The sequence below is a fragment of the Panthera leo genome, chromosome F2, assembly GCF_018350215.1.
Source record: "Panthera leo isolate Ple1 chromosome F2, P.leo_Ple1_pat1.1, whole genome shotgun sequence".
Lineage (NCBI taxonomy): Eukaryota > Metazoa > Chordata > Mammalia > Carnivora > Felidae > Panthera > Panthera leo.
Window position 1 is genome coordinate 16,225,945 of NC_056695.1, and position 25,108 is coordinate 16,251,052.

At 40.4% G+C, this 25,108-nt stretch overlaps 1 long non-coding RNA gene across 1 annotated transcript; it reads right to left on the reverse strand.

Moving 5' to 3' along the window:
• Positions 1 to 14,373: 14,373 nt before the first annotated feature.
• On the reverse strand, positions 14,374 to 23,041 carry LOC122211075. The gene is made up of 3 exons (XR_006198476.1): positions 22,813 to 23,041; positions 14,598 to 14,733; positions 14,374 to 14,477 (listed from the first exon to the last, which is right to left on the reverse strand). It is a non-coding gene; the product is annotated as an uncharacterized LOC122211075 (long non-coding RNA).
• Positions 23,042 to 25,108: the final 2,067 nt, after the last annotated feature.

The following is a 25,108-nucleotide window of genomic DNA, read 5'->3' on the forward strand; positions in this document are numbered from 1 at the left end:
GTTAATAATAGGGGCACCTTGGTGGCTCAGTCAGTTGAACGTCCAACTTCAGCTCAGGTCATGATCTCACAGCTCATGAGTTCGAGCCTGGAGTCAGGTTCTGTGCTGACAGCTCGGAGCCTGGAGCCTAATTCGGATTCTGTGTCTCCCTTTCTCTCTGCCCCTCCCCCACTCATGCTCTGTCTCTCTCTCTCTCTCTCTCTCTCTCTCTCTCTCCCAAAAATAAATAAACATTAAAAAAAATTTTTTTTAATGTTAATAATAAACTCCTTCTGGGGATTATCTTATTTATTGACATGGGGAAATACATTGTTGAGTAAAAGTCAATATATAAGATGATACTGTAAAAAAGAGAGAGGCAAACCAAGAAGCTGACTGTTAACTATAGAGAGCCAAATGATAGTTACCAGAGGGGAGGTGGGTGGGAGAATGGGTTAAATTGGTGATGGGGATTAAGTATTTCATGGAAGTACTGAATAACTACATTGTACACCTGTAACTAATATTACACTGTATGTTAACTCGAATTTTTAAAAATTTTTTAAATGCCTATTTATTTTTGAGAGAGAAAGAGAGACAGAGTGCAAGCAGGGGAGGGGTGGAGAGAAAGGGAGACACATAATCCCAACCAAGCTCCAGGCTCTGAGCTGTCAGCACAGAGCCCGTCAAATTCACAAACAGCGAGGTTATGACCTGAGCCAAAGTTGGCCACTCAACCAAGTCACCCAGGTGCCCGAAAGAACTGTAATTTAAATAAAAATAAAATACAAATAAAATGCAAAATAAAATGAAATAAAGTAAAATAAAATAAAATAATAAAATAAAATAAAATAAAATAAAATAAAATAAAATAAAATAAAATAAAATAAATAAAAGGATACTGTGTCTCTGTCTTTACAGAATGGAGACTACGAGATACATGCCAGCATGTTAGTGATGGTTTTCTCTGAACACTGATGACAGGTGACTTTCCCTTTGTGTGTTTCTATACTGGTACATGTTTTACGCATTGAATAAATATACATTACATTTATAATTTTTTTAAATGACAATGTTGTTTTTATTCATTCCATACATTTTAGAAAAACTAGTATCTAGAAACTTGATTGTATATCATATTTACATTGAAAGTACTTTTGTTAATGCTAATTAAATCTCTTACCCATTATCACCTCTTGATGTGTATACTACTACCCTACTGACTTACTGCCACCTCTAGAAACCCAGGAAAAGAAGACGATGTTCATGCAATTGTTTCTCTTTGCGCGGCCCTAAGATAAGGGGAAATGACAGACAAATGGCTTTGGAGAGACTGCATAGGAAGACCTGAAGTTCTTCTAAACAGCAAATGGATAAGGGCTGGGACTATAAACACCAACCTGGGAATCCTCATCACATTTGTCTCCAGATTCCCACAACAATAATATTGTGTATTTATCTCGGTTGTTTAATCCCTGTCCTTTAACTTATATTTCGCAGATCTGAAAGCCCATTTTTTTCTCATGCTGAAATATGTGCAATATCATTTGAATCTCTCCCCTTCAGAACTGCATTCTCTTGGTCACATTCCAATCAGAAAGGGTTAAACTTACAGACCTTACATTACACTTGTTCCTAGAAATCCTGACCAGAAAAGCTCTCCTCAGTGAGCCCTCAGTGTCTTTATTTTATATATTTTATATCTAAGCCATCTTCCCAGTCAATGAACCTCCCTAAAAGATTAATGTAGTTTGAACTTTTATAGAGGAATATCATTTGTGTGCTGTCATATTTAGCACAAATGGTGCTTCAGTCACAGCTCAGTAATATTCCAGCATATTATTTCCATGGCATTTGAGAGTTTAAAGAATTATTGAAGGGCACGCTGTACTCATTTGGTAATAAGGCAGAGAGCACTGCCGTCTACATATGATTTCAACAAATGGAATCACTACTAATTTCATTGCACGTAGCAAAATAGTTGTGATAATAATCCAGGTAAAATATCCCACTGGAGGAAATAGAGGAGATAGAGTCTTCTATAAGACCTCCAAGAAGCACTGAAGAGGAAGTCCTAGGAGTTGAGGGCAAAATGTGGAGAAATCATCTTCCCTCATGAATTCATACCTTTGATGTTATGGTTTTATCAGCCCTGGGTGTGAGGCCACGGCCTTCACTGGCCGTTATTTTTCTGCAGAAGCTGCCACAGACAATATGCAGCATGATGGGAATGTTGGAGACACTGAAGGGGAATGAAGGGGTTAATGTCTTTCAGGGGGAAATCCTAACCACACCAAAGCTCAGGTATTTGGTGAGAAAATTCCCTGATTTTTGGAGCTTTGCAAAGCACATAGGTGAGACTAGTTTGATCTTTTTTTTTTTTTTAACTTTTGAATTGACAGCTAAGTTTTAAGGAAAGGTCTTGCTTACTGTCAGGTGTCAGCAGAGTAGTTTAAAGGTTTCTGTATCTATGCTAAATCAGAAATAGAAAGAGAAACCTGCTGTCATGAAAGATCCTTTTCATATATACTATTCCAACCCTATTTGAGGTACTGACCTTTTTTTATTGAATTATCCTTTCCAAGCAACAACAGTATTTAAATCTCCAACCTGTGAGAATCCTGAGATCAGAGACAGACCTCATCTTCCATTCCCATACCAAGAAAGGGATAACTTTGCCATTTGGAGAACTGGCGTATTCACAACACAGTATAGTTTCTTTTGCCTATTAACAGTTATTCTTGGGATGCCTGGGTGGCTCAGTCAGTGAAGTGTCCGACTTCAGCTCAGGTCTCGTGGTTCGGATCGTGAGTTCAAGCCCCGCATTGGGCTCTGTGCTGACAGCTGGGAGCCTGGAGCCTGCTTGGGATTCTGTCTCTCTCTCTCTCTCTCTCTCTCTCTCTCTCTCTCTGCCCCTCCCCCACTCATGCCCGCGTGCGTGTGTGTGCGCTCTCTCAAAAATAAACATTTTTTTAAAATGTCATTCTCTGCAATTAGCATTAACTTAATGAGACATTTTGAGAATACTGTTATTTGTATTAGTTTGAAAAAATCCAACTGTGAATTTAGACAAAAAATGGCTCCCCCTCCAGTTTTCTCCCATTGCTTCCCAGCAACTTCAAGTCCCTCCTTTCCACCTGCCATGTCTTTAAGGAGTTTAAGCCTTTTAGGAAAATGCTCTTGGACTACCCTGAGGGCAGCATCTACCCATTATTTATTAAGGGAGTGTGAAATTATTTCAACAACCTTTTCGTATCTCTCAACCGTTGGGAATTATACTATCTATAAACTAGATAAAAACCATAAAAAATACACAATGCCAATAAATGGTACATCCAAATATAGCTAGAGTGACCGCATATATGCCAAAATTTTTTAAAATATAAAAAGAAGGTTTTTACAGATTTCCTCAAAACACAGATTGTAGGACACCTGGGTAACTCAGTCCTTAAGCATCTGACTTGGGCTCAGGTCATGATCTCATGGTTCATGAGTTCGAGTCCCACATTGGATGAGCTTGAGCCCCACTTTGGGTGAACGCAAGCCCTGCTTAGGGTAAGCCCACTTCCCCCACTCCCCCCCTGCCCCTGGCTCACTTGTGCCCTTTTTCTCTCTCTCTAAAAAAATAACAAAAAACAAAAACAAAAACCAAACAAAAAACAGAGATTGTATTCACATAGCATTTGGTATCTTGCACATAATATCAGGATTTGTTTCCAAGCATCTTACTCCTCTCCAGGTATCCTATCTTGACGACAACACACCAATACGTTCCATTTCTCTATGTCACTGATCAGCAGTGGCCACGGACGTTACCCACATCCAGTACACATGGAATTCAGCATGTTGGCTCAGACCAGCTCTTTCTCCTACTGGATGTGAATGGTAACAGCACACTGTACTGAGTTGTTGCAAGTCACCTTAGAACCACGAGGGGGCATCAGACCTGGCATAAAGATCACGTATTAGCAGGTAAAGCGGAAAGGAAAAAACTGGCCCTTAATAACATTATTAAGCTCCAAATGAAGTCCCCAAGCCTGGATTACCCAATATTTTTCAGTGACAAAAAAAAAAAAATCAACCTCTTTTAATTTTAAGGGGGTTTGAGACAAATTTTCAGTTAGCCACAACAATAAAACAAGTACTGAAAAAAATGAATTATATTTATTAAAAATCTAAATCAGGAAGCACCAGGTCAAAAACTAAAGTGTTTTGGTCTAGAACTTTATACAATATTCATCACCAGGCCACCCAGGAGCTGTGACAAATGAGCAAGTGTGATCAGTTAGAATAAGACACCATACCATTTCTCAGTTCCTGCTTACAAAAGACGTCTTTTACTTTTTATTTTATTTTATTTTATTTTATTTTATTTTATTTATTTATTTATTTATTTATTTATTTATTGGTCTCTGAATAAAACTGGAATTGAAGATTAGATACAATTTTCTTTTTCATTCAAGGCCCAGATGGCAGCCTGCAAACACTTGATTTCTGGTCTGTTGGTAGAAATTTTAGGACCATCAGCTCTTAAGATTTTAAGTAATTCAGTCAAGTGACTACAGGCACTGTATGTTTGGGAGTTTTGCTGTCTTCAGTTTTGTTGTTTTGTTTTGTTTTTAGTAAGTGTAACGTATCTTAATATTCATAACCCATCCTCAGAGAAACCCTGCAGGGTGCCTCCTGTGTCTGACAACATGGATTGTTTACAGGCCAAGGATCCACAAGGAGCAAGTTTTGAGCAGCTGGAGCTTCTGAGGACTCCGATGCAATGGAGTTCAGTGAGAATTTGGGAACATTTGGGAATTGCACCATGAGATGTTGCCTTGAGATAGGGTTGAAAATAGAACAATGACATGTGATAGTCAGACTGGGACAGAAAGAAATTGAGGTTGCCCATGGTACTCTGCAGAAGGCAGAGTTTATGGAGGGGAGGAGTGAGTGTAGGTAGGACCCTATGTGGCCCCCAAGATGCCTGCCTCTTCCCTTCACCCCCACACCCACCCTGCATAATCTTCAGTACTATGAATCTGATGGCTTTTACTCCTGTGATTAGATTATGGTATATGACACAGGTGACTGTAAGAAAAGAGTATTATCAAGATGTCCATAACTTAATGACCTGAAACCTTTAAAAGCTTGGAGTTTTCTCCAACTGGCAGCAGAAGAGGAAATCAGAGATTTGGAGTATGAGAACGATTCAACTCACTATTGCTGGCCTGAAGACAGAGGGGCAATATGGGTGGGATATAGTTGCTAAAAGCAGGTGCCAGCTGACATCCAGCAAGTAGGCAGAAATAGTTTTTTTTAATGTTTATTTATTTTTGAGAGAGAGAGAGACAGAATGTGAAGAGGGGAGGGGCAGAGAGAAAGGGAGACAAAGAATCTGAAGCAGGCTCCAGGCCCCGAGCTGTCAGCACAGACCTTGTTCCAGGGCCCCAACTAACGTGAACCACAAGACCATGACCTGAGCTGAAGTGGGATGCTTAACTAAATGAGCCACCCAGGCACCCCAGATAGGCAGAAATCTTAGCCCTGCAACTGCAAATATCTGAATTCTGCCAACAATAAGCGTGAACTTAGAAGCTGATTTTTTTCAGGGTGCCAGAGTTGCTCAGTCCGTTAAGCATCAGACTTTGGCTCAGATCATGATCTCACAGTTCCTTGGTTTGAGCCCTGCATTGGGCTCTGGGCTGACAGCTCAGAGCCTGGAGCCTGCTTTGGATTCTGTGGCTCCCTTTCTCTCTGCCCCTGCCCCGCTTCTGCTCTGCCTCTCAAAAATAAATAAATAAACATTAAAAAAAAAAAAAAAAGTTGATTTTTCCCGGAGTCTCCAGACAAGAACTCAGTCCAGCTGACACTTTGATTTTAGCTTTGAGTTCACCCCAAACAGAGAACCCAGCTCCACTGTGTTGGACTTCTGACCTATAAAACTGTGGGTTAATTGGGGCATCTGGGTGGCTCAGTCAGTTAAGTGTCCGACTTTGGCTCAGGTCATGATCTCACGGCTCAGGTCATGATCTACCAGTTCACAGGTTCAAGTCCCATGTTGGGCTCTGTGTTGACAGCTCAGAGCCTGGAGCCTGCTTCAGATTCTGTGTCTCCCTCTCTCTGTACCCCCTCCCCACTCGCACTCTGTCTCTCTCCCAAAAATAAACATTAAAAAAAATTTTTGTAACTGTGGGTTAATAAATCAGTGCTTTTTGAAGCACATTTTGAAATTTGTGATATTTTGTTACACAGTAGTAGATAACAAGTACATTTGTCAAATCAATTGGTAAGCAGAGAAAATTATTTTGGCAGGAACAGTGAAGAAAGAATGTAAGGAGGTGGAGCTGAAAGGAGGAATCCTACTGAAGAAAAGACTATTCACATACTAAGAGCAAGTGGCAAACAGTAACTGAGATTTGGGTAAGACAGATTATCAACACAGAAGATACACGAAAATCACATAGGAATGGACATAGTCTTTATAACGTCTAAAACCCAGTCCTTCTGGAACACTGATAGCAACATTTGGCAATGAATAACTGTAGTGTATAATTACATTTATAACTCAGCTAAGTGAGTATGAATTTATAGGCAACGTATACGATTATGATATATATTTACATGGGACAAATATGTAAGGAGAACCTTATGACTTACTGCCAAAGCCTAGCAGAGCCCTAGCTCAGCAAATGGTCCAATACACGTGGGTTAAGAAATCTGAAATTGTAGGATAAGCTAAGTTTTATGTTTCCTGGTTTTCACACTAACCTGTATACCAATTGTTTAATATTTTTTAATTTTCATTGAGTGATTTTGAACTATTCTAACAACTAGGGAATTGACAGGTTAAATGACAGACAGATAGAGGTAGCTTTGTCATTTACTAAGAGTTGTATCTGCTTATGTACAACTTAATATGTGTGAATAGTGAAGTCCTTATATTAAAGAATAATGTGATTTTTTTTTAAGGGGTGGGGGTTCCTGGCTGGTTCAGTTGGTAGAACATGTGACTCTTAATCTCAGGGTCATGAATTCAAGGCCCATGTTGGGCCTAGAGCTTACAGGAAAGAGAAAGAGAGGAAGGGAAGGGAAGGGAAGGGAAGGGAAGACAAAAGAGAAGGGAACAGAAGGAAGCGTAGGAAGGAAGGGGAAGGAGGAAGGGAGGGAGGGAAGAAGGGAGGGAGGAGAGAGAGGAAGGGGGGAGGGGGGAGGGAGGGAGGGAGAAAGGGAGGGAGGAAGAAAGAAAGGAAGAGAGAGAGAGGGAGGGAGCAAAGGAGGAAAAAAGAAAGAAAGAAAGATGTGAAGCTATCACTTACAAAAGGTGTTTTTTAATAAACTTTATTTTTTAAAGCAGTTTTGGGTACACAGCAAAATTAAGTAGAAGGTACAGAGTTCCATACTCCCTTTCCTGGTATATACATAGCCTCTCCGACTATCAACATCCCCCACAAGAGTGACACATGTGTTACAATTGAAGAATCTACATTGACACATCATTATCACCCAAAGACCATAGTTATATTAGGGTTCATCCCCTGTTGGTATTGTACATTTTATGGGTTTGGACAAATGTAGTTTCTCTGTGTTCTGCTCATTATCTCACCTCCGCAAACCCCTGGCAACCTCTGATCTTTTTACTGTCTGCATAGTTTTGATTTTTCCAGAATGTCACATGGTTGGAACCATACAATATGCAGCTTTTTTAGACTGACTACTTTCACTTAGTGATACGCATTTTTAAGTTTCCTCCATGTCTTTTCATAGCTTGATAGCTCATTTCTTTTTAGTGCTGAATAACAGTCCACTGTCTGGTTGTACCACAACATATTTATTCATTCATCTACTGAAGGACATCTTGGTTGCTTCCAAATTTTGACAATTATGAATACAAGTGTTACAAACATCCATGTTCAGGTTTTTGTATGGACATACGTTTTCAACTCCTTTGGGTATATACCAAAGAGTATAATTACTGGATCATATGATAGAGTATGTTTAATTTTGCAAGAAACCACCAAACTGTCTTCTAAAGTGGCTGTACCGTGTTGCATTCCTACCAGTAATGAGACTTCCTATTAACTCCACATTCTCACCATCATTTACTGTTGTTGGTGTACTGGATTTGGGGCGTTCTAATAGGTATGTAGTGGTATCTTATTGTTGTGTTAACTTGCATTCCTGTGATGGCATATGATATGGAGCATCTTTTCATATGCATCATTGCCATCTGTATATCTTCTTTGCTGGGGTGTTTATTAAGGCCTCTGGCCAATTTTTAATTGGGTTATTTGTTTTCCTATTGTTGAGTTTTAAGTGTTCTCTGTATGTTTTGGACAACAGTCTTTGCAAATACTTCCTCCCAGTCTGTGGCTTTTTTTTTTTTTTTCTTGACACTGTCTTTTGCAGAGCAGAAATTTTTAATTTTAATGAAATCTAGCTTATCAATTCTTCCATTCATTGATCATGCCTTCAGTGCTTTTATCTATAAAGTCATCACCCAAGGTCATCTAGATTTTTCTCCTATGTTATGTTCTAGGAGTTTAATAGTTTTACATTTCACATTTAGGTCCACAGTCCATTTTGAGTTACTTTTATGATGGATACAAGATCTGTATCTTTATTCATTTTTTAAACATCTGGATGCCCAGTTTTTTCTGCACCATTGATTGAAACACAAATAGTTTTATTCCCTTACAAACTAAAAAAAAAAATTTTTTTTAACATTTATTCATTTTTGAGAGATGGAGAAACAGAGGATGAGTTGGGGAGGGGCAGAGAGAGAGGGAGACACAGAATCAGAAGAAGGCTCTAGGCTCTGAGCTGTCAGCACAGAGCCTGACACGGGGCTCAAATCAGCAGACTAGCAGATCATGACCTGAGCTGAAGTTGGACACTTAACCGACTGAGCCACCCAGGCACTCCATTCCCTACCAACTTTTAGTGAATGGTGCCTGGTAGTATGTTAATGTACATTTGTTTGTGACCATAATAATAAGTCTTGCTAAAAATCTAGGATGCAGGCATTTCATATAAAGACCCAACAATACTGTTGCTTTTATTCATTTCTCTCACAACTGCTCTGTGAGCTGGATTACTGGCATGACCTCATTTTACAGACAGAAAGGATGACATAGAGAGATAGCAGGAAAGCTGACTTACTTGCCCTAAGAAGCCCACAGCAGAGTGAGAATTCACATTGACTGTCTCTAGCTGTGTCCTGCTCACCAGAGTACCTGATGCATGAGCATTGCTCATTTTTACTCTGTCCTTCGTAAAGCAATAAAGAAGATGCACACTGGATTCTCTAAGGAATTCTTTAAGGAGACACCTAAGGGTAACATTTTTCAGAAATGATCTTTCTCTCACATTATAAGATAAATGTGAGGAGAAACCCTGAGTCACCCAATCCGAAGGACTATGAAAACCCCTTCTGATCAGGAAAGGAGGCATCTCACAGTTTCAGTCCTTTTACTACAAAAGTAAAAAATATTAAAACTTGTTCCCTTTCTTCTCTTTGGTAGTAATGCTAACAACAAAAAAACAATTTCCCAATTGTGAGCCTGAGTTATGGGTGAAGGGAAACATGAGGAGCCTGCCTTAAAATGTTATGCTCATTTCTCTGCAAATGATTCTTCAGAAAAGTTGTAACAAAATATAATTTGGGGATGTTGGGAAGTTGTGAGGACCAGAACACATCCGAATAATTTCAGAAGCAGAAAGAAGACGCTTATGTCAATCTCCAGCAGTCCTACCTGAAATATTACCCTTCCTAACTGAGCATTGCTACTGATTTTTGTGGTTACTTCACGTGTGAATGGCTGGCGGAAAGAAGTTATATGACAAATTCATTAGTTCCTCACATGAATACTCCAGAATTTTGTGAAACTTTACACAGACCTTTTTTTCACTTTAGGGTCTAGCCTTCTTATTGACTTGCTTCATTTGCTGGCTGTTCCTGTTGCTCTGAATCAATGCTGCTGTCACAAGAAGATCCCATACTTCTGTCTGACATGCCCCGGGACAACTGTCCATGTGGTCACCAAGCACTTGTGTTTTTCGGAGTTGTTCAGATGTTGACTCTAACAACTGAATTTGAGAAACTATGACTCAGAAAAAGGACTCTTAAAAAAAAAAGGCAGTGTTTTTAACACATAGAAAGATTTTTTTTTTAATGTTTATTTTTGAGAGAGAGACAGAGACAGAGACAGAGACAGAGCACGAGTCGGGGAGGGGCAGAGAGAGAGGGAGACACAGAATCTGAAGCAGTCTCCAGGCTCTGAGCTGTCAGCACAGAGCCCGATGTGGGGCTTGAACTCACAGACCACGAGATCATGACCTGAGCCGAAGTCAGATGCTCAACCAACTGAGCCACCCAGGCGCCCCTATAGAAAGATTTTAATTAAAATCCAGATAACTGGATCTCCTGACATAATGTATTTTTTACGTGTGATATTACTTTTCCCCTTGTTCCTGATTAAGACTCAGTTTCTAATATCTCTATTGTTCTCCTTGCTGGTGGCATTCACTCCTCTTAGGACTTAAACTTCTTTTGCTCAATTGTACACTTTGCTTCTGCCCTAACTCATCGATCTCATACTATGTCAACATCTACATCTTTAGCTACACCCTGAAAAGACAAAAATGGGGTACCCTGGGAGTTAGGAAGATAACCTGTTGTAGTGGGGAGGCTATAGTCTATGGAGACAGTCTTATTTTTGTCACATATGAGCTGAGGGACTTTGGACAAGTTCATTCACACTAATGCCTACCCTATAGGTTCTGAGGGAGGATTAAATGAGACACTGCATGTAAAACACACAGTACTGTGCAAAGAACAGGAGTGGAATTAATAAGTGTCTATTTCAGTCAAGCCATTTAACTTCTTTGTCTCTGCTTTTTCATCTTTAAAATGGTAGTGGTAATACATAGAGTAGCAATAAAATGGAAGTAAGATAAAGCATGCAGAGTATGTGGGAAGCAGAGAGCACTCTGGGAATGTCAACCTCCCACCCATGATCAATACGGAAAAGACCATCTGGATGGAAGCTCCATGATTCTGTGACTTAAAATATATACTTTTAAATGGACTCTCTAGGTTAGGAAATACTGTGGCCATTGTTTTTCCTGTGAATTGATGCATCATATGTATGTTTATGATAATTGCAGAGATCCCCACACATAAACTGGTACTTTCTAAATGAGGCAAATGCCATTATTACCTCTGTTTTTCTAGATCAGTGTTTTCTCAGGTGTGTCCTGGAAAGCATTCATGGCACAGCATATTTAATTAAAAGTACATGATGAGGCAGTTCAATGGTCAAGTAAGTTTGGAAAACATGGGTGAAAAAGAGTTAAGCAGTTTCTTTTAATCTAGGAAAATCTAGATATTTTTTTAAAAAAACTTTTAAGTTTATTTATTTGTTTTGAGAGACAGCAGATGCGAGCTAGGGAGGGGTAGGGAGAGAGGGAAGAGCGAGAATCCCAAGCAGGCTCCACACTGCCAGCCCAGAACCCAACGTGGGGCTTGAACTCACAAACCTGTGAGATCATGACCTGAGCCAAAGTCAGGCAGTTAACCCACTAAGCCATTCAGGTGCCCCAACTTAGAGCTTTTAATGTGCAAATATCCATCATGACCCTCCAAAAAAGTAATGTACTATGCATTGTTTTGCAAAGGTCATCAAACTGGTGTGGGCGTACCATGCTAGAGAACATGTGTTCTCAGGAATACACATTAAAAATGCTGCTCACAGTACGATCACTAGTATGTTGCCCATTTAGGACTGAGTAGTTTTAAGCGCTAACACATAAGCCATGTTCAACATTTTGGGACACCATAGACTTAAGACATAGATTCCCAGACCTACCCCAGACCTACTGAGTCAAAATCTCCAAGGATGGGGCACTGGCATCAGTATCTGTAAAAAGCTCCATTAAAGGATGCAATGCCTGTTCAATATTGCAAAGACCTGTTGTGAAGGTTTGCATGGATCCTGAACACTGGATTTTGACAGGTGGCTTGACATGTAAATTCCCACCTCACAATAAACGGAGTCATATCGTCCTCTGAAGCCCTACACACTCATGAGTCCAAGGCCTTGCTAACCCCAGGAGGTCTTACTGTGACCCCTGTGAGGTCTGACCTGGGGCCCAGCATAGAGCACAATGCTTAGCAGTCACTGACACCCAATACAAGTTTTTTGAGTGAATGACACTTTTATTTTTAGTTTTATGTTTTTTAAATATTTTTAATGTTTATTTATTTCTGAGACAGAGAGAGACAGAGCATGAGCAGGGGAGGGGCAGAGAGAGAGGGAGACACAGAATCGGAAGCAGGCTCCAGGCTCTGAGCTGTCAGCACAGAGCCTGACGCAGGGCTCAAACTCACGAACCATGAGATCATGACCTGAGCCGAAGTCGGTCGCTCAACCAACTGAGCCACCCAGGCGCCCCAGTGAATGACAGCTGTAAACTCAATGAATTGGTTAAAGATAACTCTATAGCCATCTCATATATTACTGGAATTCTGATACTAACTACACTGTAATTAACAAGATCATCTCCATGCCTCCTTCCTACTTCACCCTTTTGTACTACTAGAAGTAGTGTTGTCTGGAATTGAGCCAAAAAATACATCCAGATGGATTTTCACTTCACTCCGCTAAGTGGTCTTAGAAACCTGTTAAAAGCAGTAACCCAACTGTACTGGTTCCGGATTGCTATTACAGCAAAGTACCACAAATGAAGTGGCTTACAACAACATATTTATTTATTGTCTTACAGTTCTGAAGGTCAGGAGTCTAAAATCAAAGTGGACACAGGGCTTCATTCCTTCTGGAGACTTCAGGGGAGAATTTATTTCCTTGACATTTTCAGCTTGTAGAAACTCCCACATTCCTTGACTTATGGCTCCTTCATGCCACTCCAACCCCTTTCTTCCATCATCAGTTTCCTGCTACTGACCTTATTCCTCCTGCCTCCCTCTTACAAAGGCCCTTATGATTACATTGGCCCACCTGGTAGATCCAGGATAACCTCCCTGTCTCAAAATTCTTTTTTCTTTTTTTTTTAATGTTTACTTACTTTTGAGAGAGAGAGAGAGAGGGAGAGAGAGAGAGAGAGAGAGAGAGAAAGAGAGAGAGGGTGAGTGGGGGAGAGGCAGAAAGAGAGGGAGACAGAGGATCCCAAATGGGCTCTGCACTGACAGCCAGAGAGCCCAATGTAGGGCTCGAACTCACAAACCCCGAGATCATGACCTTAGCCAAAGTGAAGTTGGACACCAACCAACTGAGCCACACCCAAGAGCCCCTCAAAATTCTTAATCACCTCTGCAAGCCCCTTTTACTTTCTAAGGTGACATATTCACAGGTTCCAAGGATTGGGATTTAAACATCTTTGGGACAAACATTGTTCTGCCCTACTGCACCAACAATTTCTCAATTCATCTACAGTGTATATTGACACACACAATGTCTAAAAAGTATAGGGCATTCCTGGGTGCTATCAGGGATCCCAAAGGTAATCGACCAAGTCCCCAGTCTTAGGATCCTATTAAGGACCTAATAAGGCAAATAAAATAAATTTATAAATGATTTTCAGTTCAAAGATTTGTAAAAGCAAACGAAAAGGACAGAACAATATGGTCTCTCAGAGCCAAACACAGGAAATTAAGTAGGACACTAAATTCAGAAAGTGCCAAAAGTTAAGGTTGTCATGGTAACATGAACTCAGTAACACAGCAAAACCTGTTTTTCAAAAGTATACACTTAACAGCTTTGCACAATTATGATCTGCTGAAAGAGCAGCTTTCATTCAATGATCCAGAACCTTTACAACTACATATTAGCTCTTGTTCTGTAGCTATAAGACAAGAATGGCTTGCCTCACCAAATTCAACTTCACAAACATTTAGATGTCATCCACTATGTGTAAGACATATAAGACATTGAGTAAGTGCTGAGGGGATACAAATATGCATAAGACAGGGACGTTGGGGCTCAGTCGGTTAAGCGTCCAACTCTTGATTTCAGCTCACGATTCATGAGTTCAGGCCCCGCATCAGGCTCCACGGAGCCTGCTTGGGATTCTCTCTCTCCCCCTCTGTCTCTCCCCTATCCCACTCACACTCTGTCTCTTTCAAAATAAAAAATAAACATTAAAAAAAGAAGAAGATGCTAAGGTGGGAACGCCCTAGGGAAAGCTCAGAAGCTGGAAAGAGCAGAGTGTTTAGAGGAACAGTAATTAACAGTCTGGCTGAAATAAAGATTACATGAAAATGGTCTTATAGAGCCAGGGCTGGGAATGATAGGCAATAATGTGGTTAGCAAATATCAGTATTTTCAATAAGTATATTCCACAGATTTAAAAAGTCAAAGGTCTCTTTCAGAACAGCCCTTATCTGATTTTCTCAAACTTCTTACTGATCAAATAAAAATTAAAAAAAAAAACTTCTTACTGATCACGCTGTTCTGTGGCCACCTGCCTTGACATATGTTGTTCCCCTGCACCTGAAATACAAGGCAGAAATGGTATCAGTTTTCTAGATAAGGAGGTTGAGAATCAGGAAGTGGTGAAAGAGGGGTTTAAATGTTGTCTATTTGATTTCAAAGACCAAGTGATTTACTTACTTTGATTACTGATTATTTGATGTCTCTGTTCCCAGTGAGACTCCAAATATCTTATGGATAAGGTTCACATCTCATTCAATTTTGTATCCTCAGAATCTAGTTCAATGACAGACACACAGTGGGGCCTATGTAATTTCTGTTGAATGAGTGAATAAATAAATTTTAGGCAAGCAGTTATTGAGGCAAGGTGTTCCTTTCCCTGTGGAGGTGAAATGTTTTTCCACATAGCAGTGATGTTCATTGCATGCCCTGTCACAGCAAATATTTGGTGGACTTTATTCATCAACTGGTTATTTATAATAATTTTTAAAAATAGGCATGAGCTTCATGGATGTCCCTTCCCTCATCCTAATTTATGCTTGCACCTTTCCCTTCTCCTGTTCCATCCAAAACTTATTCCCAGGAGTATTGAAAAACACAATCTCCAACCCACAAACGTATGGCCAACTAATCTTTGACAAAGCAGGAAAGAGTATCCAATGGAATAAAGACAGTCTCTTCAGCAAATGGTGCCAGGAAAACTGGACAGCGACATGCAGAATGAACCTGGACCACTTTCTTACACCATACACAACTCATACACAAACACATACACATACGTAAACTCAAAATGGATGAAAGACCTCAATGTAAGACAGGAAGCCATCAAAATCTTCGAGGAGAAAGCAGGCAAAAACCTCTCTGATCTTGCCCGCAGCAACTTCTTACTGAACACATCTCCGGAGGCAAAGGAAACCAAAGCAAAAATGAACTACTGGGACCTCATCAAAATAAAAAGCTTTTGCAAAGCGAAGGAAACCATCAGCAAAACTAAAAGGCAACCGACAGAATGGGAGAAGATATTTGCAAACGATATATCAGATAAAGGGTTAGTATCCAAAATCTACAAAGAACTTATCAAAGTCAACACCCAAAAAACAAATAATCCAGTGAAGAAATGGGCAAAAGACATGAATAGACACTTCTCCAAAGAAGACATCCAGATAGCCAACCGACACATGAAAAAATGCTCAATATCACTCATCATCAGGGAAATACAAATCAAAACCACAATGAGATACCACCTCACACCTGTCAGAATGGCTAACATTAACAACTCAGGCAAAATAGATGTTGGGGAGGATGCAGAGAAAGAGGATCTCTTTTGCATTGTTGGTGGGAATGCAAGCTGGTGGAGCCACTCGGGAAAACAGTATGGAGGGTCCTCAAAAAACTAAAACTAGAACTACCCTACGATCCAGCAATTGCACTACTAGGCATTTATCCACGGGATACAGGTGTGCTGTTTCGAAGGGACACATGCACCCCCATGCTTATAGCAGCACTATCAACAATAGCCAAAGTATGGAAAGAGCCCAAATGTCCATCAATGGATGAATGGGTAAAGAAGATGTGGCATATACATACAATGGAGTATTACTCAGCAATCAAAAAGAATGAAATCTTGCCACTTGCAACTACGTGGATGGAACTAGAGGGTATTATGCTAAACGAAATTAGTCAGAGAAAGACAAATATCATATGACTTCACTCATATGAGGACATTAAGACACAGAACAGATGAACATAAGGGAAAGGAAGCAAAAATAATATAAAAACAGGGAGGGGGACAAAACATAAGAGACTCTTAAACATAAGAGACTCTTAAATAACAGAGGGTTACTGGAGGGGTTGTGGTGGTGGTGGGGGGCGCTAAATGGATAAGGGGCATCAAGGAATCTAATACTGAAATCATTGTTGCACTATATGCTAACTAATTTGGGTGTAAATTAAAAAAATAAAATTTACAAATAAATAAATAAATAAAATGAATAAATAAATAAATAAATAGAAAAACACCATCTCCAATCCTTGAAGATGATATTCTAGCATCCTTGCCAATTGGGTTTCTATCTCCCACGGTCCAGAGACCCCACCTAAAACCACTATATAATTTGTGATGTTACAGGGCTTCTCAGAGTCCTATTTGAATTGGCTTCCAGCAGAGTTTGCCTATTTTCTCTTTCTCCTCTCCTAGACTCCTAGAGCTTTTTTTTTTTTTTTTTTTTTTTTTTTTAAAGAGAAAAAGCATGTGCAAGCTGGGGAGGGGCAGATGGAGAGGGAGAGAGAGCATCTCAAGCAGGTTCCACACCCAGTGGGGAGCCCAACTTAGGCTCGATCTCATAACCCTGAAACCATGACCTGAGCCAAAATCAAGAGTCAGACTCTTAACCGTCTGAGCCACCCAGGAGCCCCATCCTGGAGCTTTTTATCATCTAAAAGCATTTTGGTGATCCTTTCTTTCCTTTTTCTAATTACAATAAGAGAAGATCATTTGCTCTTTGCCTATTATTTCACCTAAACTTGGTAAACCCCCAGTCTACTTTGACCCTGTATTTTCCTCCTCTGACTTTATATACTTTGCCTCCTACTCTTTCTACAAGGTCTGTTCCATTAAACGTTTCTCAAAAGACACGTTATTTACTCTTCACTCATGACCCTTCCCTTGTTCTAATTTCCAAGTATTAGAAAAACTGCTAACATCTCTTTAAAACTACAAACCAGGAAACTTGGAGAAGTACTGAATTTATCTTCTATCCCATACTCTCAACACTAAATCACCAAATTTTGCCAATGTCTTCTGTACCAAAATGTTCATGACATGCCTTCCCTTCTATTTCTTACTCACTACAGGCTTGTTGAATTTATTATAATTTTCTCAACATTCTTTGCCTTTATATTATCGATATTACTACTGACAAAGGTATTTTTGGTGTGTTTTGCTTTAAATGGGACAATTTCACTCTCTAAGCCATAACACAGTCTCACAGGCCTTTGGATCCTGTCAGAAGTCTTCACTGTATACTTGATCAAGACGCTATGAATTAGCTGAATTCTTTAGCTTCCTTCTGTGTTTCAAAGTCTCCCCTTCTTGCCAGGCTTATCTCCTTAATGATCTCTCCCTACTCTGACCTTCCAGTTTCTTCTTCTGTTTCTCCATTTATTCAAATAGTTTCAGAAATTCTCCCTTCCCATGGAGGCTTATTAGTTAGATCCCATACTATCGGGAAATCCTGTCAGCATGACCCTCAAAATATATACAGAATCTCCATGTTCAGTGCCACTGACTGGGGTGGGCCAGCACCCCATTTTCTAAGATTGGGGCTGTCACCTCCAGGATCTCAGCTGTCCCACTGCACTCTGTTCTCAACCAGGAGTTCCTCTGATCCTTTAAAAAATATAATCAAATGGGGTGCCTGGGTGGCTCAGTCGGTTAATTGTCCGACTTCAGCTCAGGTCATGATCTCACAGTTCATGAGTTCAAGCCCCACATTGGGCTCTGTGCTGTCAGTGTGGAGCCCGCTTAGGAGTCTCTGTCTCCCTCTCTCTCTGCCTTTTCCCCACTCACACTCGCTCCCTCTCTCTCCAAAATAAAAATAAACATTTATAAATAAATAAATAAAAATAAAAATATAATCAAATCACTTCTCTCCTCTGTTTAAAACCCTAAGCAGCTCCCCAAGTCACTCATAGTAAAAGCAAAGTCCTCCGGAGCCTAGACTACAGTCTGCCCTCTTCCCTCTCTAACTTCACATCATATTCTCCCCCCCTTGCTGAGTGCTCTCCAGCCATATATTCGCAAGGTTGGCTACTGCTTTGGAGTGTCGGCATGTGCTAACCCTCCTGCTTGGAGCCCTCTTTCCCCATTTATCCTTTCCTTCAAGTCATTGTTCAAATGCCATCTTATTCATCCGATTAGCAAGGCATATCCTGACTTAAAAACACAACTCATTCCCTTTTCCTATTTTTTTTTTTCTCCTTGGCACTGATCACTGTCTAATATACTAAGACTGGTTTATTTGCTTATTACCTGTCTCTAAAAATCCAGTACCTGAGGGCACCTGGGTGGCTCAATTGGTTAGGCATCCCACTTCAGCTTAGGTCATGATCTCACAGCTCATGGGTTCGAGCCCTGCATGGGCTCTGTGCTGACAGCTCAGAGCCTGGATCCTGCTTCGGATTCTGTATCTTCCTCTCTCTGCTCCTCCCCCTCTCACACTCTGTCTCTCTCTCTCTCAAAAATAAATAACTAAACATTAAAAAAATTTTGGGGGGCGCCTGGGTGGCTCAGTAGGTTGAGTATCCAACTTGGGCTCAGGTCATGATCTCACAGCTCATGAGTTTGAGCCCTACATCGGGCTCTGTGCTGAAAGCTCGGAGCCTGGAACCTGCCTTGGATTCCATGTCTCCCTCTCTCTCTGCCCCTAACCCACTTGCATTCTGTCTCTGTCTCTCTCAAAAATAAATAAATATTCAAAAAAAATTTAATTCAGTACCCTGAGGGCAAGAACTTTCGTCTATTTTTTTCACAAAACAGTGACAAGAACGGTGTGCCTGGCCCATAGCAGGCACTCAAAGCAAACTTGTTGAATGAATGAAGTCAAAGCATTAATTTACAGAGATACAGGATATATAAAACACAGGCTGTATGGAGCAGAAGTACACCTTCATGGGTTTTTTGCCTTGTTTTTTTTTTTAAGGTTTATCTATTTTTGAAAGAGAGAGACAGAGCATGAACAGGGGAGGGGCAGAGAGTGAGGAAAGACCCAGACTCTGAAGCAGGCTCCAGGTTCCATGCTGACACAGAACCCAACGCAGGGCTCTGGTTCACAAACTGTGAGATCACGACCTGAGCCAAAGTCGGACGGTCAACCGACCGAGCCACCCAGGCACCCCGTTGCCTTTTTCATGTTTCACTCATAAGCAGCAGAGCTGCGCTATTTTGTTTGTAAAGTCACAAACAGCAATGTATTCAGGGCATTCATAACCTAAAAGGGACTCTGAGACACCAGACACACAGTGAGCAGTCCAGAGTATAGAACGAGACACAGTTCAAAAGTGGAACAAGAAGATGAGTTATTGTGCAAGAATAATGACAAGATGCTGCCTTACATGCTAAGAAAAAGTTGTTTCTAACGATCTTACTTGCAAATCTTAGAATCGTCTAGTGTCAAGGTCTTTTTCCCCCGTTCATAAGAAACCAGATTTTTTTTTTAAGGCCCTAGATCCTCAGTTTATGAAACTAGTGAGATAAACGATTCAATAAATAATAAAAATAACAATCAGACTTGAAAAAGAGTTCCGAATTTGAAATGTTAAACATCAGCATCTTCGATTTTAGTTCCTACCATTTGTATACAATGTTGATCAAACGCCACGTGGAATAAATAAGAGTCTGGATCCTTTGGCAGAGAACCCCTATTGTAAGACTGTCTTTGCCAGCATTAGCCCCTCCGTGTGAAGAGGCAAAGATGACAAGAGGATGCTGCTACTCCCCGGGCTGGTGGGTGAGGGGAGCCACCATAAGGCGACCACTCAGAAACATGCCTGAGTAAACAGATGGGTCTTCCGCTGTGCCCTGAAGGCAAACAGACCCGGCTTTGCTGGACCTCGGGAGGGGGTGCATTCCAGGGTCCTGTCTCTCTCCTTGAGAATACCCTGCCCCTGGGTTCCCAGACTTCAAGCCTTCAGCATCTTGATCTCTGGCACCATGAAGGAATCACAGAAAGGATGGTTCCTGGGGAGAGCACATTTCAGTTTTACCTGGCTGTCTAGATAAAAGCCAGCACCTGCTCCACTAGTTACACGGGGAACCTGCAATGTCAGGGCGGCACAGGTGTAAAGACATTCCAAGGAAAGAGGAGGGCTTTTATAAATATCACTGCTATATAGTACATTTAAAAACTTGGGAAAGCACCTCTTCTGTCCTTTGCTGCCAATGTTCAAGCATGGGCTTCACCTTAAAATTTTAAAAAAGAGGAGACCTTATCAACCTGTTCCTATGTCTATTGCACAGGCTCTGCCCATTCTGGCTACAAGGTAGCTGTAGGATTTTATTACTAATTTCAAAGGTGGTGTTCCAGTTTTGAAAATGTTGTTTGGCCAAAAGTTTAGATTTTAAGGACACAAAGATAAACATATAACATTGTCATTGTAACAACAAGAATAACATGGAAAACAACATTCATCAATTGAGGTAGTTTAAGAAATTACAGGGGCACCTGGGTGGCTCAGTCGGTTAAGCTCAGGTCATGACCTCACAGTTTGTGAGTTCAAGCCCTGCATCGGGCTCTGTGCTGACAGCTCAGAGCCTGGAACCTGCTTCCAATTCTGTCTCCCTCTCTCCTGCCCCTCCTCTTCTCATGCTCTGTCTCTCAAAAATAAGTAAACATTAAAAATTTTTTTAAAAAAATTACATCACCAACATACTTTTGGAATGATATATAGCCTATAAAAATTCAACATAGAAAGATGTCCATGATAAAGTAAATGTAAAGTGGAAGCTGCAAAACAGTACCAGTGCTGCACAATCTCATTTCATTAAAAATTTTCATTAAAAATGTTTGCTTATACGTGAAGAAATACCTAGGAGGATATTAACAAACCACCTGAGGGGATTATGGGAGACTTCATTTTCTATGTCACATATTCTCATATGTTTTAAAAGTTTGCAGCAAGCATTTATTATTACTACGAACAAAAACCACATTCATAAGTATGTGTGTGTATGCACGTGTACATGTAGTTAAGTTCTCCAAGCTTTGGACATAATAAAATCCAAAGTAATAAATGGTACAGGGTAATAACAATTAATTTGTTATTAATCACGCCTATAGAACAGATTCACATTATGCCTTTTATCACTTCATAAGAAATACGTGATCTTAGAATGAGAAAACAGAGGTCATTCACAGGAAAACAATTTGTTTCCTTCTGACTCAAAAGCCCCTGCAACCATCTATTGCTAACTCCAATTACCCACTCAAACAAATAAGTGAAAACAAAGCCAGTAATGTAAACATAAATTTAGTTGAAAGCTGCAGCCTAGATGGAAATACCTTCTTCCCGCAAAGTACTCTCTCTCTTCATGCCCTACCCACACAATACTCCCCAAGATAAGTTCAGGCCCCAAGACCCGAAAGCCACGTTCTTTCATTGTCTTGCTTGCTCTAATGACAGTGGGTTGTTAATCACCACAAGGAACACAGCAAGATTCCAAAGTATATTGTTCCCAGATTTCCTGAGATTACTTCAGAGAATGCTGTGACAGAAACACATCGTCCAGCATGTTGACTGCACCACTTTCAGACCTGACACTGCAAAAGATGGCGAGCATGGTGAACAACTTTAAGATGAATAAAGAAAAGAAAATCCTCAGTATTTCTCTCATAAAAAAACCTGAGAAGTCATTTGGAAACCCTCGCTGGCTACTCTATGCTCAGAAAGAACCACATGACAAAGGTTAGTCTATTTTTTGTTAAAGTGAACTTAGAACAACCTTTCTGTGGATGATAAATTTAAATGAACATTTCTCTGCTGCCATCTTGTGGATTACTGAGGTAATTCAGTCAAAGCTCAGGAACAGGCAAATCGAAAGTCCTTCCCCCAAAGTTATGCCGGATATGAACTTATCGATTGTTTAAGGCCATTTATTTGACAGGACAAATATAATTTATATGGCATACTAGTTCTAACATATTATATTAAACATCTAAGAGTCAGATTTATTTTTAAGTTTAAGATCTTTTAGCTTTCAAACGTTACCTTGTAGGGAAACAAATGCTTTTGTCACTGCTTAGGCAACAGTTAGTATAAAAGAAATTATAAATATCCTATATTAAGGCATTGGTCACTTAAAAAAACTAATTTTTTAATATACACCATTGGCATCATCTCTACCACCTTACACTAAAATTTAGAAAGGAAAGTTAAAATCCCAGGCTGCCTGGCTGGCTCAGTAAGTGGCACATGAGACTCTTGATCTCGTGGTTATGAGTTCGAGCCCCACACGGGGTGTAGAGATTATTTAAATAAATTAAATTCACTACAAAAAAAGGAGAGAGAGAGAGAGAGAGAAATTTAAAATCCCCTTTCTAAAAGATAATATACATGGCATTTTGGCCTCACTCCAAACCCAGTCCCTCCACTGGGAAATTGTAGTTGGGGCACAGAGGTACAAGAGCACCTGGTCCTGGGGATAGAAACAGACCAGGTTCAGTCACTCACCACTGACAAAATCCAAAGACAGAGAAATGAGTGGTGGTGAAAGAAGACAGGAATTTCAGTGAGGCCAACACAGAAGACAGTGGACTATCATTTCAAAGACTGTCTCCAAAGTGCCAAAAATACTTCCAGGTTTCTATAAGGAAAATGTGGGACAAAGGTGGGTGGGTACCTTCAGGTAGGCAGTGAAGATCAAATAGATCACTGTCTTGGAGTCGATCACAGGCAGGGTGTCCTTACTGCTTGGGTTCCCATCAACGGATGCCTTGCCCTCAAGGTCTTCTGCCTGAGCTCACCTGGTGATGTGACTATGCAGTAGAGATAGGAACACCCACTGCAAGAACCGCCAGCCTGATTTTGACTAGGTCAACTAGGAGTAGGATAACTTCAGAGGTTTTCCGCTTCACAAAACTGGGAGCAAGGAAAGGAGGAAACAGGGAAAGGAGAAATGGGAATATGATATTGTCATTATAAGAAATATATACATGGTCTTTGTCTCCATTCCCATCACAAGAGTTCCTAAACCTCTTAGAATTTCCTAAATGATGAAAGCAATAAAGGTATCTTTTGTTATGTTAATGAAGTGACATTGGGTTTCAATAGCCAATGCTTTATTCAACCATGCCTGTGTAAAGAACCCTCCTTAAAAACCCAAAAAGAGGAGCACCTCAGTGTCTCAGTCAGTTGAGCATCAGACTCTTAATTTAGGCTTAGGTTGTGATCCTCGGGTCGTGGGATCCAGCCCCACATCAGGCTCCACACTGAGCATGGAGCCTGCTTAAGATTCTCCCTCTGTGCCTCTCCCCTGCTCATGCTCTCTCTCTCTAACACACACACACACACACACACACACACACACACACACACACAGATAGAGAGGGTTCAGACAGTTTCCAAGTGAACACATGGAGATTCAGAGAGAGTGGCAACTGTGCAGCGTTGGTGGCTTAGTGGTGAGCTGCCGTTCAGGGAGAGTGGCAACCCTGGAAAGGGCATGGAAGCTCCACACCCTCTTCCTATACCTTGCCCTGTGCAACGCTTCCATCTAATTGTTCATGAGTTACATCCTTTTATAATAAACCAGTAATCTAGTTATTAAAATGTTTATCTGGGTCCTAGGGGCCACTCTAGCAAATCAATCGCACCCAAGGAAGGGGTCCTTAGAACCTCCAATCTATAGCTGGTCAATCAGAAACACTAGTGACAACCTGGACTTGGGAGTTGTCATCTGAACTATGTGGAGGGAGCAGTCTTGTGGGACTGAGCCCTTAGTGTGTGGTAGGAGGCACTATCTCCAGGTAGTGTCAGAACTGAGTTGAATTGTAGGACTCCCAACTGGTGCCAGAGAATTGCTTGGTGATGTTGGAAAACACACATAATGGAATTGGTGTCGGGACCGTGCATACCATTCCTCGTCAGATTCTGAGTGCAGTCCTAGAGGGTGAATGCTAATGTGATATGTGGGGATACATTTCTTATATGGCTGCCAAACCCACTGTCACGTGTTGTTATTGGTTCGTGCTGCAATGTCTCGGACCATTTCTGGACTTGCAGGCATTCCTTGGAGTGCCCAAGTTGTAGGGTCAGCAATAAATCCAGAAAGGGATATAGGGGAAAAAATAGAGATACAGGGGAAAAAAATAGAAATTCTTGTTAGTTATAATGTATATATTGGAGAACTGAAGAAGAAACTGGAAAAAATTCTGCTGCCTGGCCCTCCCCAACTTCATTCCCCAGTAAACCTGAGAAAGTATAGCATTTTCCCACTTGAGAACTTAAAAGAATGTATTAGGAGAACGTTTATGAGACCCTTCAAATTTGTGCTTTAGAATCCCATGAACAAAGAGGAGGATTTGTATTTCTACACTCATTGTCAGATCACCACCTTGCAGCAGGTTGGTACTTTGGGCATAATAAATATAGTAAATCAGTTTTAAAGAAAGGTGGGAGAGCAGGTACTAATATGTGTTCTCAGTTGCTATTTTTTACCTCTGGTTGTAATTTAGATAATTCCATAAAAAGATAAAGGTTCTGACCGGACAGGTCATATCTTCTGAGTGTGATCCTGGCTCTAAAATGCCACTTCTCCCTTAGGTTCTATGGAATCTATACTTGGGAACTTCAAGATAGAATATTATATTGACCAGGATGAGAGTCTGGGTTGCTAAATTTAGGAAAGAAAATTTAAAAAGGACACCCAGTTAAATTAAAATTTCAGATTTAAAAAAGGAATTGGGACATATTTATGTTAAAAACTTATTCATTGTTTACCTGAAATTCAAATTCCCAACTGGCATCCTGAATTTTATCTAGCAACCCTAATCTTCCCCTTCCCCAAAAGGAATATTAAAGAAAATTGACATCTCAACTAGGAAAAAAGAAACTAATTTCTCTTTAATATAAAGCTAATGTTTTTAATTATTAAGATAAAGTAGCATAAGATTACACTGAGTAACAGGTTTTCCAAA